Here is a 13,164-nt window from a genome sequence, read left to right as displayed (position 1 = left end):
TTTCTGGGCTCCCTTCACTTTCGGGAATTCCCGTAATTCTGACTTTGTTGCGGCGAGAGCGTCCTTCTTGGTCATCCAGTTTAGCAGCCATAAGTTTGTTCTCCGTCTCCAGACGCTGTTTTTATCAGGGCCGTTGTGTCTCTCGTTAAGGATTTTGTGACTTGCTCGACTTCCGTGAACCTGGTCGTAATTTTTTAAAAGTCTGCCTGCAGGAACGAGACATCCGCCAATATCGTTCCAACTGTTGATTGTACACTGGTGAGGGCGATCCTTATGTCCTCCAAAGTCACTTTCGGGGCACCTTCTTCCCCCCGGGCCCTGCTCGTCGGGTCCTGCCCCTCAGGTAGCTGTGGGAAGTCTTTTCCATAGGCAAATTTGTCCAGTTTGGACTGGGTGGTCGGCGGTCGTGGGCCCCTGCCCCCATTCCCTCTCAGACAACTCGGGCGCTCTACGGTACTGGCCGCCACCTGCCACGAGATCACCAGCTTCGCACTGCCTGTCGGTGTTCCCAGTGCGCCACAGTGTATTGGTACAATGGCGCTGGAGGGCCAAGCCAATAAAAGTGGGGCGGGGGGGCTGTTCTCTCATGCAGTGCCCCTGCACTACGCACTGCACAACTGTATGTCTTCAGCAGCCACTGCATCAACTCCTTCAGCTCTCCTGGTGAGCTTGTGTCTCGCCAACTGCTTATTTATAGCCTATCCTTGCCGGGACCCCCAATTCCTTCCAAGCGTTTCAGGTGTCGCCGGCCTCCAAATTGCGGGGCGGGGGGATGTATCCGACCCTCCATCGGTTGAGGAACCACTGTCCCGCGGTGTCACTTCATTAGGGGCCCTCCACCCCTATGTCCAAATCGACTACCGGGCCCTCTCTGCAATTGAGGATCCGGCTTCACTGCAATGCGCGGGCCACACTTCACACCTCCTAGCTGTGAAAAGAGGCCCTTCCCGCTTCTGATCTTCACAGCCTGCTGCCCCCGCTCCGCCGCAATCACCTGTCACCACCCGTGGCGCAGGATCGCTTCGGCCCCGGCTGTCTGCTGATCGCGGCCAGCGAGTCCTTTTTCTGGAAGGAGCCGAACCCAAGCCCCCGGGGGGGGGGGAGAGACGGGCCGTGCTCCTCACTCCCGCACCCCCACGGGCCAAGGCCGGAAGCAGCCCTCACCAGCAATGCAGTTTCGGGGCTCCACACTGCCCCGTGGGGCACGCCACAGCACCACCGGTGGGCTCACCACCAACTTTACATCCTGGCTTAAGAAGGGCTACTGGGCTGCCGTAATCTCCGCTTTGCGTCCGTCCTGCCAGGTATCCGATTTGGACCAGAGTTAGTTCTTCAGATTCCGCCCGCACTCAGGCTTCAGCAACAGTCTTCGGGTAACAATTATGTCAAGGATTATGAGCCGGATTTGCGTGGGAGCCTACAGAGTCCTCAGAGCTCTCCTAAGCAGCAGCCATCTTGCTCGGCTGCAAGCCACGCCCCACAGACAACTATTTTTAAGGTAAGAATGATGACATCATCTAGGAAATAGCCTACACACATGATGGTAATGGTTTTCAATTACTGAAAGCTAACCTTTTATTTTTATAAATTATGTTTTGTAATTGTGTATTGTGAACTGTTTTCTTTTAGGATGAAATTGTTTATACAAAGCAAAAAAGTGTGAGAACACAAACAGATCAACCTTGTAACATACACCTGAGTACATACAAAAGTTACTTTTTATAATCTCTGGTGTTGGTCAGCAGGATTTGTCTGTGGAGTTTGGGATATCTGTGCCAGATGTGTGTCAGCATGTTTGCCCTGTACAGCATCCATCTGGCACAGATATGCCACTGAGGCTAAAGACGTCTTTGCTTTCAGGTGGTGGTAATATGTTTGGGACTGATAAGTTATGTGTCTGAATGTTCTCCTGAGCTGTGGTCACTTGGACCAGACCATGTGCTACATCTTGGCAGCAGTCCTCCAAGTCATTTTTGATGTTTACATTTCACCTGGCAAAAGTGGTGGTGGCTACTGCCAATCGATTAATTGATTTTGTAAATGCATTATTCCGTGAGATGAGCTGCTTGTTCCTGCAGCTTTGAATACGTTGCTTCTTTTCCATGCCAGCAATCCAACACTCTTAACCTTTCTAAAATTTTAGCATTGAACGTGTCATTCTTTGAAGATGCCTATTCACTCTTTTTATATGTTTTGCTTGCAGGAGCTGTACTGTGACAATTGATTTCTCAAGCCCATCAAACTACTGTGAACTGTCTAACATGTCATCAGAGACATCATCATTGTGAACTGAACATTGTTGGACTCTAGATCGTCTTGGTGCCCTCACACAGATGAAGTTGTGTTCCTGCCTTGTGTTTTCTCTTCATCGCCTACCTCAAAGTCTGGTAGTGGTGCCACATTTGCTCTTCTTGATGAAGGAGTTTGAATTGTGGGTGTAGGGGTAGCAATTGTACTGTTATCAATTTACACTTGTGTATCAAATTCTTCAACAGGCTCATTGTTTGCATACATGTCCTGGGTGTAATCTGTGGAAATGTATGAATATAGTTACTGTAAATAGTAAGTTTGAGTATTATAGTATACAATATGATTTACGTGTTTTTGACATGAAGATTATATATAGCTATATGTAGTTTATACAGCGACATACACAACACCATATAACTTGGTTGTACTACAACTCCCATAATGCATTGCCAAATTACAGCAAACATTTGAATGGAGTATTCTTAGCTAATTGTTGTACTTGAAGACTAACAAACAATATGTTATGGAATATTGAAAACTGGAGAAAAAATGTACTTGGCTGGAGCCCACAGGATTGGAAGTGTCAATGTCTGACACTACCACCACACTTTCAGGTTCTAGTTTCCCCTCAATAAGTGATTTCATTGGAGTGCGAGGCGGATGTTTAAAGGGACCACCACCTGTGCTATGAGCCTCAGACATCCTGCTGACCACTTTCTCCGTGGTACAAAATCGTAGGTCATACCAGTGTTTCCTTATTTCCAGTATGGTCCTCTGGGTGATACCCAGAGAGTTAACTTTTCCAAGGATGCTGTTCCATATTTTTGTTTTCTGGGCCTGAAGTACAGAAAAAGATGGTATACCAAACACCTGGCCTGTGCATGCCACACATTTTTCAATCAACAGCTCCAGCTCTTTATCAGAACATTTCAATTTCATCTACCTGCTTCAAAGGTCCTTATACCCATCATCCTTAGACATGGTGTTGTAGGCAAATGTAACTAGCAGTAATCACACAGGAGCACACATTCCTTCCAGAACCTTCTGAGTTGTAGCCACACCTTGTATTTCTAAAATTCCTAGTTTTTACATCATCATTCTGCAGCCAAAATGCTACTTTTCCACATTCCAAATTCCATTTGGAAATCGCATCAGTGTGAATTGCAAATAGAAAATGTCCTCATTGCGATGGCAAATTTGACAGAATCACTAATAGTGGAATACTTACCTATATACATACATATTTTGCGATTTCCAGATAGTGGTTTCCATTAAATCACTATTTGGAAATCACAGATACTTTTGTACTTTTTGTATATTTCGCCCTGGTCAGGCGAAGAGTCCCTTAAAAAGTCATATAACATAATGGTAAGTCGCTCAGGAACGAGTAATTTCATGAAATGTTCATGGTATTTCGCTGCACTAACCAAATCTGAATTTGTGTGGCTGACAAACGCTATTTACGAAACATGTAATACAATGATTGTGCTTTTATCAATTGATTTACTCATGTATATTTTGTAAAGTGAATTCCTCTAACTCTACTCTGTGTTGAGAGGGTTCTAATTGGACTGCAACAGAATCTCTGTTCATTATCGGCAATTTGGGGGTGTAGAGCTAAAGACCATTTACTTAAGTAGAAGGTGTGCCCATTGGCGCTTCCTCTTGCTTAGAGTTGTAAAGGCATGCTGCCACGCCAATTAACCAATCACAGATTCATCCCCAAAATCCCTACATATTTCCATCTTAATCAACCTAGTGTACTAAAGACTTTCAAATCCACTGAGAGCAGCAGAGAAATTGCTACATACATTGGATGTTATAAGATGCCTGAAAGTCAGAAAAACAGACCAACTGTTAGTAGCATACAGAAATCATCAATGGGTGGTTCAGTTTCCAAGGCGAACATAGCTCAATGGATTTCAGCTGCTATCCAATTCTACCATTCCAAGACCGGAAGGCCTGTCACAAATAAGATTAAGGAGCAGTCTCTACCTCTACCGCTTTGTTAGCTGGGCTGTCTGTAGTGATGCGACCGTAGGGCAAGCGATGTTATGCCATTTATTTCAATAAGGTGAGCCTTTTGATTATATTTATACCCACTGTTCCCTATTGTATTATGTTCATGATGGGCTTATAAATACTCTAACTGCTATCTATTCTGATTCAAGCATTTGAATATATGAAAGATCCAATATTGGTGAAGAAACTATGTTACTCACCTGTAACTGTAGTTCTCCAGTATTTGTAATAATCATAGCTATGCAGGCGACCCTCCCTCCTCCCCATGGAGTTTCCCTTTATTATTTAGGAATTTAGTTCCCAGTAATGCTTGAAAATCTGAGGAAGAATGCCTCTGTAGAGAGTGCTCTAAAGGATGCTGTCACCAGATTGGCTGCAGTTCGGTTCCTTATAAACGATGTGGATAAGCTAATAAAATGAATGTCTTTTAGCCATTATAGGCTATGAGTACTTTATTACACTGCTTTAGAAGGTACCGTGGGGCTCCCACTTTTACGACGGGAAATGATTCAAGCATGTGAATCCATGAAAGATATCAATACTGGGGAACTGGAGTTGCAGGTAAGTAACATTTTCATCCCTCTGACCCAACACTTATTAAAATCCTTGAAGACAATCATGACGAAACGTGTGTGTCAGAAAACAGCCTATGGTAAAATAGATATCGTTACTCTTCATAGCCACCGATTTAGAACTCTATTACCTATATACTCTTTGCTTACTATTGGGCCATCTCCGTCTATACATGCCACATCAGTCAACAGAGAAATATAATAATTCCCCTATGCTTATTGTATGGATGATGTGCCACTGCCCCTCATGCTCCTCTGCAACAGTGTACACTGGTACATGCACATCAGATGCATGAGCCACAATGCGTGCCAGATAATTTCTGATGACACTTTACTCCCAGTGCTAACACTAACAATGCGCCGTGCCCTACCTGAGAAATAAAGCTATTTCACAACTATGTAAGTTGGAGTTAGCAAAGCTTGGCGATCTCAACTCAGAAAACGTACTGATCCAAACACAGTGTATGTCTGACAAAGTTGACCATACCCCGCTTGACATAATTCTATGGTATTCACTCCGAGTTACATACAGAAAAGTATTCCTTCATTTCCGCATGATCCCCCCAACTCAAAACCCTAACACATACTCATTGTCAGCCACACAATGAAGTAGGTATGCCTACATAGAAGTGCTTTTTTGTTTCGGTTATGTTGGGTTTCGTCAGCCACAAGACGAAGCTTTGTGCATCTTATTTATGCGTGGGAGGGAGAAACCCGGATTGTAGTGTAGTTCCTATATTCCCAATAGGCTCTGCGCATTGGAATAATATATCCTATAGATATGACGTAGGACTCAGGTCGACTAGGTCTCTATCGAATATATTAGACTTAATTGTGAGTCCAGATAGCTCAGAGGTCACTAGAAATTTTCTCGAATAAACAAGTAGGGATTAGTTTCTGACAACCGCATAAACATGACAACTTTGTTTCCCCAAGATAAAACGTATCTTCACAGCGGTGGAAACAATAGATAGATATTTTATTCAGTCAATCGTGCATGCTTCGTTTCGTCAGAGGTGCAGAGAAACGGGCGGTTTCAATAAAAGTATTTATTGAACAGTCTTCTTTTTCATGCAAAAGAAATGAACTGCTACAATCGTAATACTAGCTGTAAAGTATAATGCGTACAGCAAGAAGAGTATTATAAAATAATACTGTAAAAGCATGGTATGGTTTCTAAGCCATAAAATACATAGATAAATAAATAAATACTAAAAGTACTCAACTGGTGCTTCTAAAATACGCCTACCCTGATGTACCTAACCTAGGTCTAGTACAAGGGAAGAAGTGAGGTTTAGCATAAGTTTAGTTTCTTTGCCAAGAATCTAACCAAGATTTCTCATAGGGTCTAATCAGCTCCGTACCTTGGTTTAGAATGAAGGAGGTCTGGTATCTATCTCGGGACTCGATTTCCCAACACCCCGCAAGGGAAGCTAAGAAACACTGGAGCTGGATTTCTCAGCAAGAGAAAAGACAGCGTCTCTCTCAGTGCGTCAGCTAGAGGGTCGGCTTCCTTTGGCACTTGCTATAGCGAGCTGCGTCAGGCAAGTAGATAGTCAAACTGCTCCAAACCACTGTGTCTTTGCTAGGGCAAGTGTGGGCATATTTATACCTTGAAGGTGCCGAGTTAGACGTTAAGTTGGAAATAATAACGTTATCAAAGCATCGCAGTTCTTTGAAAACTCAATGAGTTCTTGGACAAATCAATATTCAAGCAAGGGGAAGTCCCTAACTGCTGAAGCTGAGTTTTCCAAGAAATCGTTGTGGCTTTTCGGAACTAGTGGAAGTATCCATGCCTGTATTTGGACTGCATGGGCTATGTCTAAATATGGTTATTATTTATATGCCTATATAAGGACAAGGTGATTTATACCTATATAAGGGCATGAATCGGGAAAATTACACTAGGGGACTAAAATGCAATACAACAGGATAGGTCAGAATGCCAAATATAGAGAATCTTAGATTTGTCACCCTTAATGTCTGCAGTTTGTGGAAAAGACAACGTTTCACGGGGATTGCGACTGTTGGGAGCAGATGTAGTCTGCCTGCAAGAGACACACATTGAAGGGCACAGTTGGGTCTTTTAAACACATTGAGTTATAGAGTGCACGTATTCGAGGGGTAGCAATTTTAACCCAAAGAAGTCACTTCAATGTATTCAACCCAAGGTGGACTCTCATGCGAGATGGGTTTTAATTGAATGTAGGCCTAATCCATGTCTTCGTTTACTTTATGTCCACTTTATGGCAGCACCGCCAATGACCCAGGGGTTTTTGACGGGCTCACCGGCAAGTTGGCACATTGGCCCCTACCTATCATAATTTGCGGAGACCGGAATATTCATTTACCTTGTGACTGTGTAATGGATGGACATCAGGTTTATACAGGTCAGAAACACAAAGTTCTGCAGGCTCTTAGAACCCTATGTCATGTCCATGGGCTTATTGACGTATGGTCTCGTTCGAGACCGTTCAACTATGGGTATACTTATTATCCTGCTCCACATCAGTCACACGTCTGGCTAGATTACTTTTTAGTATCTGCCTCTATGGTCCAGGATGTTAATATCGAGGTTGTTCCCAGGTTCAGGTTGGATCACAACCCTTTAATCTTAGAGGTCAAGGGGGTATACCTTAACAAAAAGACTTCTTCCTGGAGTTTCAAGAGAGACTTACTATTAATAAAGGAATATTGTGACCATATGAAAGGGTGGATTGTGGAGTTTCTGGAAAGAAATACTGGCTCTGCACAAACAGGGGTGTTGTGGGACACTTTAAAGGCATGCACACGGGGTGAAACGCTACAGTTCTCATTAGGGAAGTGCATTAAAGAAGATAAACATTTGCTACAAGAGCCTCAAAGGAAAATAGCAAGGTCCGAAGAAAAGTTTATCTGGGCAGTCCAGCAAAAGACAGAAATGGACTCTCCACAAACAAATTGGTCACCATCTATGGGATAGGGTCAATTAGAGATCCAATGGCCGGGGTTGTAACAGAGTCGGACAAAATTAGAGCAGCTTTCCTTCAGTTCTATCAAGCACTGTATACTGAGAAAGGGGTCGGTGACATAATGACCAGACAAAGTGCTATTGATAAGTTTTTGGACCCGATTTTCATGACCAGACGGAGTGAGAAGAACCACAAACATTTAGAAGGCCCCCCCTCCTGGGAGGAGATTGTCATGGCATTGACAGGACGTGAAAGCTGCTGGGTCTGACCTTATTCCGGTTAAATTTTATAATGTTTTTATCAACCAAATTAGGGAGATATTAGAAATTATTTTAGGGCACATTTTTTAATGGCACTGCTCCTCCTCTGTCTTGGTCATTTGCAAAAACGATCCTCTTCCTTAAAAAAGAGAAACCACTCCAAGAATTGGGCTCATATCGCCCAATAACTTTAATTAATGGGGACTCTAAAATCTATTCTAAAATACTAGCCTCTCGCAAGTAATCGACAGAATGGTTTCTAATTGGCAGCATGGGTAAGGGGCACTACTGATCATATAAGGAGGTCCATCACACTGTTTGATGCAATGCAGGTTACAGGAGATCCGATGGTGCTGATTCTGCTTGATAACGAGAAGGCCTTTGATCAGGTCTACTGGCTCTTCCTGTGGACCATCATGCAGACAATGGGGGTCGGGCCCGGATTTATTCAGGCTATAAAGGCACTATATATTACCCACAGCTAGTGTCATGATAAATTGGGTACTGACAGAGCAATTTCCAATATCACGGGGGACTCGTCAAGGGTGCCCCTGCTCTCCTTTGCTCTTCGCAATGTATATCGACCCGTTTATCAAGAAACTAGAAATAAACCCGTTTATCCGTACCAATACTTCGGTATGGGTACGTTACTAAAATTATGGCTTATGATGATGATATAGTGCTTGTAACTCATATTTCGCAAGGTCAATTGAGGCGGTTGAATTAGAGGCTCAAGGCTTTGGGTAGGTCTCAGGTTATGCTTTAGATAAAGAAAAAACACAGATTATTCTGAATGAGAAAATTGAATGGGTCGACCCTAGGGTTGTAAATGAGGCTAGATGTCTCGGATTGAACATTTTGGCTAATATTGACATGATTGTGGAAGAAAATCTTGCTCCTTTAGCCACTGAAAAGATCACTTTTAAAAATTACATCTACCACTGAAACATCGTTTCAGAGGTAGATATAATTTTTAAAAATTATCTTTTTCCTGAAAATGTTATACTTTTTTAGAGCCATTCCTTTAGAATTTTCAAAGCAAATACTAAAGCAATTCAATACTCTTTTTTTAACAATTTCTGTGAGCCTATTCTCAGCCTAGAAGATCTATAAAGTTTGTATCACTCCCAAAGGATAGAGGTGGATGGTCGCTCCCAAAGTTAAAGCTGTGCACGGGTCAACTATTTTCCAACACTGCCCCGTAGTGCTGCACGATTGCTCCCATGATCAAATATTGGAATTTCCTTCTCCGTTCGAACTTTTGGTTGTCCCAGAAGCTTGTTGCTGTTTGTGGCGGCAACTAGAACTAGGAAATTTTGAAAGGGTAAGGTTCAAGACCCTTATGGAAACCTAAAAGCCCTTTACTGCTGTCTGCAAACTTCTTGGTATTGGCAGATTGAACTACTATACTCCAACTAGAAACAAATGTTTGGATAGCTTTATTTCGATATATTTGTCATATCATAAAAGCATTACAATACAAGGCAGGTAAAAATATAATACAATTTGACAGTTCATCCCTCTATACACTTTATACAATATTAAAAGTCATCAATACAATGGTGTAGGAAGGAATTCATAGCATAAAATGGTTAGAACGAGCTGGATGAATGCGGATGGCATTACTGGAGAAGCATTTTCCTCACGGATCTTATCCTCCATACCCAACCCAGGAATTTTGCCAGGCAACAGGCTAACAGAGGACGAGCATCAGTTCTTAAGATGTGTATGGCCTCCGTGTGCGATCGGGTGCCCAGGCTCATGCAAAGAGGTTTCAGCCATCTGCGTCGAGGTGCTACATAGGCTGGGCACTCAAACATTAAATGGGCAATGGACTCTTCCCTATTTTCACAATGAGGGCAGTACGGTGTAGTTTGCCGAGGTGGTTTCCAGCTTGCTGTCCACTGCCCTAGAGGCAGGACTCCCACCCTAAATTTAAAATACAATGCTCTATCCATCGGGTTGGTAATCAAGTCCAGATAAGGTTCTCTAAAGGGGAGGTTCTTAGTGAGCAGGAACTCAGCCGCAGATTTACATAGTTTAGGATTGCTCACTCTCTCATTTTCCACCCAAGACCAGTACATTTTCTTTAGCATCTGTTTGGGTGGAGCTGTTCTATTAGCCCAAGCGTCTCCAAGGCCCAGTTCACAGAGAAGCCGCTTTACTTCCATAAGCCAACCTACCCTGTGCCAGCCCGGGGATGAGAGGAGTTCACTCAGGGCTTCTGCGTAACTTGAGAGTTCTGGTACATTCCATATTCGAGCCCACAATAGGAGGGGACGTAGCCTTGCTTGCTCAGATATAGGGCGTGTACCAGCATCTAGTAAAAGAGGGAGTGTGGGAGTACTGTGTGGTAGCCTCATGAGCTCTTTGTGAAATTTATTTTCAAGATGGGTCAAGGTATCAACTTTCTGAGTGCCCCACAATTCCGACCCATACAGCGCCGCACTCACCACCTTTGCCCTATAAATATCTAGTATCACCCCAATGGGTTTAAGAGGTGAGGCACGATGTTCTTTTAACAATGCCCCTGTAACCCTTTTATGAGTCAGAAGGATTTTTTGGTGGTGAGCCTTCCAGCTCATAGAGTCACAGAGACGGATGCCTAAGTAGTCAAATTCCCTTACCCTTTCAAGTGGGACTGTGTCTAGGGTTGGGGGATTGGCTATCTTCCTAGGGGGGTTTAGGACCAGTAATTTGGTTTTACTTATGTTGATGACTAAGCCCCTGGAATCACAAAAGTCCTTGAACCTGGAAAGCAACGTTTGGAGGCCTATCGGGGTTTTTGAAATCAGAAGCGTATCATCGGCAAATAGGAGTGTAGGAATTTTCCTGCCCGCCAGGGAGGGTGCGTCTGCTGGATGTTTGAGAAGATGCTCCACCACTCCGTTAACATAAAGTGAAAACAGAGTGGGGGCTAGCACACACCCCTGGCGGACACCCCTATCTACAGAGATGCGAGAAGTTTTTTGGCCCTGATCGCCCCATCTGATTTGTGCAAAGTTGCTTTCGTGGAGCTTGGTAAGCAAAGCCAGCAAATACGGAGGGATGCCCAAGCCCTCTAAAACATCCCACAATTGGTCACGCGGGACCAGGTCAAAGGCAGTCCGTAAATCTATAAAGGCGAGATACAGACTGCCTTTGCCCAGTACGACCACTTTCCAATAGAGCATTAAAAAGCGGAATGTCTGTTCAATGGTGCCTGTTCCTGATCTGAAACCGGCCTGGAAGTCAGAAACAACCTGATTTTCTTCGGCCCAGTGCAGAATCCTTCCTAAAACTACTTTGCCTGCTACCTTCTGGGTGGAATCAAGCAGGCTAATTGGACGGTAATTAGCGGGGTCGTCCCGACAGCCTTTCTTAAAAATCGGGACGACCTCCGCTCCCTTCCAAGAGTACGGGATAGAACCTCCCATCATAGCCTCGTTCAGGAGTGAGGCGATGAGTACACTCCAAACCTCTATGTTGGCCCGCAACAAATCACCCGAGACGCCATCTGGGCCTGCAGCCTTGTTAGCAACAATGCACCTAATTGCCCCTTCAACTTCTGTAGCCGAAAAGGGGTGGTCATTGTTAGTGTTAGCGACCGACCCTCTATGTAAGTGGCCCCTAGTTTTCCCTAGATCACCTGGTGGCATGGAGTAGAGCTTGGAGAAATGTATAAACCAAGCCTCCCCTGTGATGTTACAAGTCAGTTGTGTGTCGACGGGCCTATCCCTACCTCTAAGCAAGTCCCAAAAACCCTTCGTGTCCTTTTTGGAGCTAGCGTCCATTAGATCTCTCCAAAAATTGGTTTCAAAGGCTTCCCTTGCCACAGATTGAATTTTTTTGTAACTTTTCCTAGCTAGTCTTATTTGAACTGGATCTTTGGTTTCTACAGCTAGGATGAGTTCACTTTTGGCAGCACGGCAAGCAGAAGAGTACCACTTGTCTCTACCCTTGGTTACAGTTCTCCTTGTGCCCCTTGCCCTACCCTGTGGGACTATGAACAAGTCGCTCAAGGCTGAGACGGTTTCTGTGAAGACCGTAAGGACATCATGATTAGTAGAATCCAATGAGTCTAAACGGTGCTTCACACTTGATATTACGATCTTAGCTTGAGCCATTCTCCCCTCATCTGCAGCAACTTTAGCCCATTTTAGACGCCTACCGCAGTTTGAGGGAACAACTTCATGGGTTGATTTCCAAATGGATAAGGGCGTGGTTGAATTCCCATCTTGCCACGGGAGGGTAAGGGTTAGTGCCAAGGGATTGTGGTCGCTGTCGGATGTCGGTAAGACTTCCATGTCACTGAAATACGGCCACAGATTATAATTCAGCAGTATATAATCAATTCTAGAGGTGTGACCCACCCTGTTATAGGTGTGCACTCCCCTAGAGTCTGACTTCGATCGACCATTGGTAGCTCTAAGATCATATTCTAAACAGAGTGAGTTGAGATCTATGGCACTCTGGGTCCATTTCTTGATCGGATCCAGAGAGAGCTGAGGAATGCCTCTCCTAGCATCGTCCTCCCAAGTATCCAAGATGTCCTCGCTGGCTAACGGTTCAAAACAACAGTTAAGGTCTCCTGCAAGGACAACGAGGGAGTCGAGTTTGCACGCTCTAAGCTCCTCTTCTGCTCCAGTTGAGGATAGCAAAGAGTTCCCCCCCTAGCCCCCCTTAAATAGAGGTTGAATACTTCCAGCTTCCTACCCCCAGGACACTGTATTGTAAGTCTCAAAAGGTCAGGAGATTGGGTGTTTATGTGCCTTATAGTTAGACCCAGTGCAATACTGACCCAAATAAGAAGGCCACCCGATGGGCGGCCTTTGCTGCCCTGTGGTTTGGATGCTGGCACATGGTAGGATGTAAACCCTACCCTGTGTAAGGGTTCCAGGCACCAAGTTTCTTGTAGGAGGCAGATCCCGAAGAGGTCAACAAAGGAGATCCAATCTGGATTGTCAACGTTTCGTGCAAGCCCTGCCACATTCCAACTTAAAATCTTCAGCTGGGGGGTTGCAGAAGTTCTCTGGTAGGACGAAGGGGCAGGAGCAGGGGGATCATTGTTAGAGCCAGCAGGCGGGGACAGCTGGAGGGGAATTGTGGGAACCGCCGGTAGTGCGACTG

At 44.4% G+C, this 13,164-nt stretch overlaps 1 protein-coding gene and 1 long non-coding RNA gene across 7 annotated transcripts in view; one reads left to right on the top strand and one right to left on the bottom strand.

The window, feature by feature from the left end:
• Positions 1-4,289, top strand: part of LOC144753784 (uncharacterized) — a 139,433-nt gene extending 135,144 nt beyond the window's left edge. The window contains exon 3 of the long non-coding RNA XR_013594530.1: positions 2,204-4,289. This is a non-coding gene — a long non-coding RNA (uncharacterized LOC144753784). The remainder of the gene's footprint in view (positions 1-2,203) is intronic.
• The window catches only part of RNF212B (ring finger protein 212B), a 1,495,999-nt gene that overhangs the window by 1,400,857 nt on the left and 81,978 nt on the right, over positions 1-13,164 (bottom strand). The gene's annotated exons all lie outside the window — the stretch shown is intronic.

Source organism: Lissotriton helveticus, chromosome 5_1 (assembly GCF_964261635.1).
Source record: "Lissotriton helveticus chromosome 5_1, aLisHel1.1, whole genome shotgun sequence".
Lineage (NCBI taxonomy): Eukaryota > Metazoa > Chordata > Amphibia > Caudata > Salamandridae > Lissotriton > Lissotriton helveticus.
The sequence above is the reverse complement of the archived record's forward strand: the minus strand, read 5'-3'. Positions and strand labels throughout refer to the sequence as shown.